Source organism: Phalangium opilio, unplaced genomic scaffold (assembly GCF_054372755.1).
Source record: "Phalangium opilio isolate 3A_F unplaced genomic scaffold, DU_Popi_V2 ptg000031l_1, whole genome shotgun sequence".
Classification (NCBI taxonomy): domain Eukaryota; kingdom Metazoa; phylum Arthropoda; class Arachnida; order Opiliones; family Phalangiidae; genus Phalangium; species Phalangium opilio.
Window position 1 is genome coordinate 11,218,837 of NW_028324158.1, and position 6,592 is coordinate 11,225,428.

Consider the following 6,592-nt stretch of genomic DNA (forward strand, 5'->3'; position numbering starts at 1 on the left):
CGGTATTCTTTTTAAGAAGAAATGAAAAAATAATAAAAATAATTTTTTTTAGAACTTGAAATTATTTCCGTTTTGGTTTACTTTTAGTTTGTCTAACAAGAGGCTTCCGGTTGGTTAAGTATAGTTGAAGGATAATGGATATTTACCCGCCTTATCATGTACAACTGACACGTACAATTCAGGACCATTTCATCCACCGGAAATGGTCCGAAACAAATATGGTCTTTTTAAAGCCTACATATTACACCACCTTTTTCTTTTTACGATTATAGTTATAAAATTTAATTCTGTTTATAGAAACTAAACCATGCGAAACCGAAGCTCGCATTCGTACCTGTCCATAAAGTTTTGAAACGAGTTAAATGGCTATCAACGGGGTCGAGGTCAAATGTAAACAATATACTGTCCCAGCAAAAACGTCGTCACAAACGCAACTTTTGATAAAAAAAAAAGCGCGCGATATTTCAAGTACAAATCGTTTGTAACGTGAAGAGCATCGAACTAGTCTTTCTCCAAAGTTTCAGGAATTGTAGACCAACTGGCCTACTGTCTAAAGTAGGCAGAAAGCTAGGGAAAAACTTCATAGCAAAGAAAGAACAGTAGCATTTCCTTGACAATAAATTAATGGGTGGAATAACCCTAAATATAAGAGCTTTTTCCAACTATATGAGAATATGCCCTTGTATATTAACGAGGGTAGTTTGGTAACATTCCCATCGCGTTTTTAGCTCGTGTTTAACAAAACCCCAAAATGTATTTAAAAGTACCCTTATAACCGAATTGAATAGAAACCGAGAGGAAGCTGGTATATACTAAAAGTTACCCCTAAGGGTATCTAGATATCCATCCATCAAGAGTTAAGCGCTCATCTGTCCGGACAGTCGGAAATAGGGGATATTGCTGTCAGAGAAGGCCAGGGTCTACTATATTCCATTCCCCCAACGGTATTAACTAGAGACTAGAACCCAATAATACTTTCCCTAAGTGTGGGTCTTCCATAGGGCATAGTATAGACGAAAAAATAAACTATTACCACGCCATCTCCCGTTCAAAACTGGGAAAAAATTGCAGTATGGCCTACTGTTATTTTCATTCCTTGATCGAGTCGGGTTGAAGAACCATTAATTAGTTGCACAGAAACCAACACACAGGCGGGAGACCGTCCTCACCAGACGGAGCAAGCCGACTCGCACTGCCTCTAGCGATGCTTCTTAGCATCAAGGAAAAAACCCAAGAAGGTGGTTCCGCCACTAAGGTGTCTCGGCCTCTTCTGGAATTAATGCAATTGCCTTTTATGGCGCTGTTTAGGCCAAATTCGTCACCAGGAGCCGCTCCATTACGAGAAATATACACGCAGGACCGTAGCAACTATCATATGGACCCAAACTTATTTACAGTAGCATACCTTATGATAGTACGAAAAAAAGGAAGGAACATGGTCGGCGTAGAAAAGCTAGAATGCTGCTTATATAATAGCAATTCAGAAGCGGAAAGAGAATTATTAGTAGGTAGTTTTGGCGCCTTTTCTCATTGTCACTGAGGACGTCGCAATCAGTCACGCTTGTTAACGTGCGTGGCTATTGCTACAACTCGCGAGCTGCTACCAACGAGCTCCCCCCTTCCAAAGAAATCTTTTATAGTACGATTTAACTATACCGACTATTACCTGACGAAAAACTCTTCAAGACACGAGGGTTTGTTACCTTTAGGCTTTAAGGACAAGTAAAGTCGTATATACATTTAATCCCAAAAAGAAATATTTGGCACCGCGAAAAATTATATTTCAAAAAGTGGCCTGCAGACCTCCCAGCGAGTTTATGTAACGCTTTTATACGCGGGAAAATTCTTTCATATTAAAAGAAACTATAAGAAACTTCCTATACTATTCATTTTATCAACGCCAGTGTGCAATGCCATAATTACGACTTCATACTCGCGTTAAGCCATTATCTAATTGAACTTACAAATGGGATGAACTTGAATTAAAATTTTAGGATGAAATTATACTATAGATTTAGCTCGCACTATATAACGTATTTTCCCCATTAGTTTAATATAAAATTCTGGTGTAAAATCCAGTTGGAATTTTTTTCTTTAATTCAACAGAGTTATGAATGACTGCCGTTATTAACATTAGGGGATTTCTCAGGGGCGGTCAACCGCTTACAAGTTAAACATATGAAAAGTCTATTCAACGAAATGTTGCATTTTTTTATTCTTTCTTTACCCTTTAATGTAATCGATTATGGTTGACATTTTAAAATAATCTAGACTCTAAGGCTGCAGGGAAATTTTTGATTTTTTTTTATAAGAAAAAATTAAGGTCCATGGAGTTCTGAACTTTGGTTTTTCCTTAATGACTTTAGCCTCCAGTTAATTAATTACCCTGTATTTTTTGCCTGTCTGTAATTCGCTGGAGATTTAGAGCAGAGATTAAATAGACTAAAATTAAAGTGTAAAGGCTTTAAATGTTTTTGTTCGTGTTATAATTTTAGGCTATTTTATTTTCAAAATAAAGCGATTTTGCCCCTTTGGCTTTCAGGTTCGACTTCCCCGTACTGGTGCTTAGTGGGTGAAACATTTCTACAGGGGCTCCGTACATTACTGTGCATTTTTTTACCCCTTAGTTTTGGAGTAGGTGGGCTTCTCTGCGCGATTTATCCAAAGATAAATTTGTCAAAATACTACGATTGAGCTAAAATTGAGTTTGAAATATTTTCCAAAACATTCATGTTTAAATTATTGTCCTATCTACTAAGTCAAGTTCAAAACATTGTAATATCTTCTAATTCAAGTTCAAACCACTGCCCTAATCTTCAAATTCAAGTTCAAAACATGGCCCTATCTTCTAATTCAAGTTCAAACCATTGCCCTAATCATCTAATTCAAGTTGAAACACTCCACCCATAATAACAACAAAACCACCATTATCAAACAACACTGCATGCTATCACCTCTCACAATCTAATAATTAAAACCTTAATTACAACTCCATAATCCATCAAAAAACCGTTCGAAATGACAAGGCTTATTAATCCCTTAACACTATCATAATAATACCGCGATCCAGGTAGCGCATCCTTTCAAACAGCAAAAACACAATAGACATTTAGACAAACTTAATTAAAAGTTTCCCAGAAGCCTATAATACATATAGACGTAAATAACTTCGTCATTAAACGAGAGAATGAATTGAGATGAAACGAGCTTGATAAGAGCTTGATATTCACCCTCTTTTTACATCATTACATCACTTGTCCCCCCGGAAAGCAGCCTCCCTGAAACCACCCACGGATTAAACAGAGAAAAGATTGGGGGTCTATAAAAACACGTGTCTAAACTAATTACATCGATGCAATGGAATTACGTTGTAACAACGTATTTCGGTTTTATAGCTGCTACCGAATAATTCTTTTCCTCTCAACTGATCATGGGTTCTGCCGATTCCACAACAATTTTCAATTGCAACCGCGCGCAGGTGGTCTCTTTCTATAGTCTACCATTGGGCCTCTCATTACGTGCAAAGATCATTTAGCATTGATGGTATTTCAATCAAATATTATTTCGTATTCTTTTTTTTTTGCAAAAGTTGCGCGGGGTTTGGTTTTGGGACAACACTATGTTCTTTTATATAAGAAAACCGTCATAAAACATGTGTTCAACGGGGTGCTGTTCTTGTTCTAAGTATGGTTAATTTATCATTTACTTAAACGTATACACGTAACGTTACAAAAATAATTAGTTTTTATCAATTTTAACGGTGTAAAAGGGGTGCCATTATAGCTAGGAGATTTGCTTCAGTTCATTTTAATTTGAACATAAGGAAAATTGCACCAGTTGGATAATTGGTTAGGTGAATTAATATTAAATTAAAAATAGAACTTACCCATTTGGTTTGCCCTGTGTTCTAATGAATTGTTGGTTATATTACAGCCGAGGGGTATTTCACTCCAAAAAATTGTTTTAGGTAGCGCTTCAAGGCGAAAGGAAACTTTTGATTTATACATATATTTTTAACCGTTAATTCTGAAACGAAATAAATATAAAACCTGATGTAAGTCCATGATTGCAAATACATTTTTATCTTTCAATATTACTCGTATTTACTCAAGTTAATCGCATTTCATATTACTCAAATTAAAAATAAAACACCTTCCCCTCAAAAAATACATATTTTTGTCGAATTAAACCATGGTATAATTAGAAGGACAACTTAAATTCCTTCAAACTCCCTATGCGTCAAGTTCACAAGCTCTTAATTCACCCATAAATTAAATTCCAATTCCCAATTTCAAGTTCTCCAAATTACCCAAAGTAAATTGCGGCAAAATTCCCAAATATCTTGAATTTGAAAAAATTCGCAAAAAAATAAAGATATACCCGCGTTAAGACATTGCATTTGGCCGCCAATAATTTGTAGGACGAAGTATACCGCAAAGATAAACGCGTTTCGAATAATTTCCAGAAGAAAATTATGACGACCAAATTAGAAAAAGAAATGTGTTATGGGTTTAGAATATGCCTGCACTACCTCGAATAGGTACGATTGCCAAAAACGAATTTTGGAATCATTAACAACTCTTTTTATATCCCCCTATATATGTTTGCCAATCCTTAAATTTATCCATTAAATTAGAAGCAACGTAGACAGAATATAACGGAATCTCGTTCGACTCAACAAAAGTTCATAACTCGAAGTTTTTGAAGCCGAAAACCCAACATTTTCAGTACAGATGTTTAAACTGAAAACTAAGACACATTTTCAACGATAAACTTTCAATTAAACAAGTATTGTATTGACAAAAGCCTAATTCATTCGTTAATATTAGCTACATTTCATTAAACACAATACAGAGCAAATTTCCCTCCCCATGCAATGCTGCTGTATGGAGTAGCTGTTAATTTGGGTATGTTTTGCGTCAAAGTGGCGGCGGCCCCAGCAAACCACCAAAGATACACTACCCCGACAAAATTCTGCACTGGAGCATTTACATAACTCTTTTTCTCTAGGCGTACATGCAATGGCGTGTGTAATGTAGGGGAGGAGGCGATTACTCCAGCACATCCCGAACAGAACCCGGCAAAAAGAAAGAACGCTGCACGAAAATGAATTAGCGCTTGGCAATCTTTTACTCGATAAATCAAAAAGGGTCCGAGCAACAAAAAAGAATGTATTCGAGTTATAGGGAGAAAATTTCGCACCGCTGACTGAGGAATATTATTCAACCACGGATATAGGGTTTGCGAGTTATTAGTTAAATGTATGAGGAAGGAGGTGAGGTGCGCAGTACCAAGTGTTTCATTATTTTTAGCGCTGTCCGATGGGGGTGTTTTTGGTATGAAAAGGGGTAATTTGCAAAATGTGGGGTGTGCTCGCTAGCTGCACTCTTCTGTTTGAAATGATGGATAAATGGGAGAATATTTGTATGGCTGTTACATGGTTTGAAACTATAACGTACTTGTCTAACCAAGAATTAATATAATAATTGGGAATGTATAAATAACCAAATACATGGTTTCCAAGAGCTTTTGTATATTGCAACGTTGAGGGAACTGTAATAGTATACACCTTTTCGATGTAAAAGTAAATCTTCAGTATCGGGACATACAAGGGTAGTATAGACCTTTTCGACGAAAAAATGGGGGTTAGGCAACCTTCAGAATCGGGACATACAAGGTGGTTGATACATAGACATCTCTGCGCACTCTCATGATACAAAAAGAGCATAGCGCATGCTCCAAAAAGCGAGATGGAAGGCACGTGTCTTTCCCGTTAAATTACATTGAAATGGTGCAGTTAAATATTATCCTTATATGGGTTTCTTGGTCTAACTGTAGATACGTACGTTTAGATCAAGACAATCAAATATTTACTTTAATAATATCTACTTTTGATAATATCAAAAATAAGTATTTACTATTACTAATAAAACAAAAATTCAAAGTATCAAGCAACAGGAGTCAATAACTCGAAGTATAAAGCTAAGTCTCTCAAGGTTTCAAATTGAAAAAAAATTTAAAAAAGGCTTTCAGAGAAATATAAATAAAATTGCATGCCATGAGTGTATAACGCAGGAGTAGAAAGTTAAAATATATGCATTAGCAGCTGTTACCTTTCAACCCTAGCGAGGTGAGAGAAGGGGGGGGTGAGTTAGTTGAGAACCTTTCGGGAGAAGAGGTAGGGAGGGAATTCACGTGAAGAGAAAATATATTAGTACTGCTAAGAGAATCGAGTCAGGTTGAGATGAGAATACGGAGAGAATTTTAGTCTACAAAAGGGGGGGGGGTGCGAGAATGATAACGAGAAGATAAGGGGGGAAACCGCCTTTTCCCCGTTCCCGGGGCGCTGGAGAATCCCCCTTCGACCAATCATAAGCGATATCGTCACAATTTTGGCCTCCGCCCTAGCGACTCGTCAATCGAGCCTCGTCGAAAAAGAGAGATTTTTGCTTGCCTCGCAAAGAGGGAGCTGAAGTTCCAAGCGCTTTTACGCTAGGCTCGCGCCAAAAGCGCCACCGAGAGAGCGAAAGAGAGAGAGAGAGAAAACGGAGCTGGAAATAAGAGTGACAGAAAATCCCCCCTAGCGGCAGCC

The 6,592-nt window shown here is 37.1% G+C and overlaps 1 protein-coding gene across 1 annotated transcript in view; it reads right to left on the bottom strand.

The window, feature by feature from the left end:
* Gmd (GDP-mannose 4,6 dehydratase) overlaps positions 1–4,021 on the bottom strand; it is a 202,612-nt gene extending 198,591 nt beyond the window's left edge. The window contains exon 1 of the mRNA XM_089870176.1: positions 3,887–4,021. The gene's annotated coding sequence lies outside the window, so the exon portion shown is untranslated. The remainder of the gene's footprint in view (positions 1–3,886) is intronic.
* Between the last annotated feature and the right edge of the window lie 2,571 nt (positions 4,022–6,592).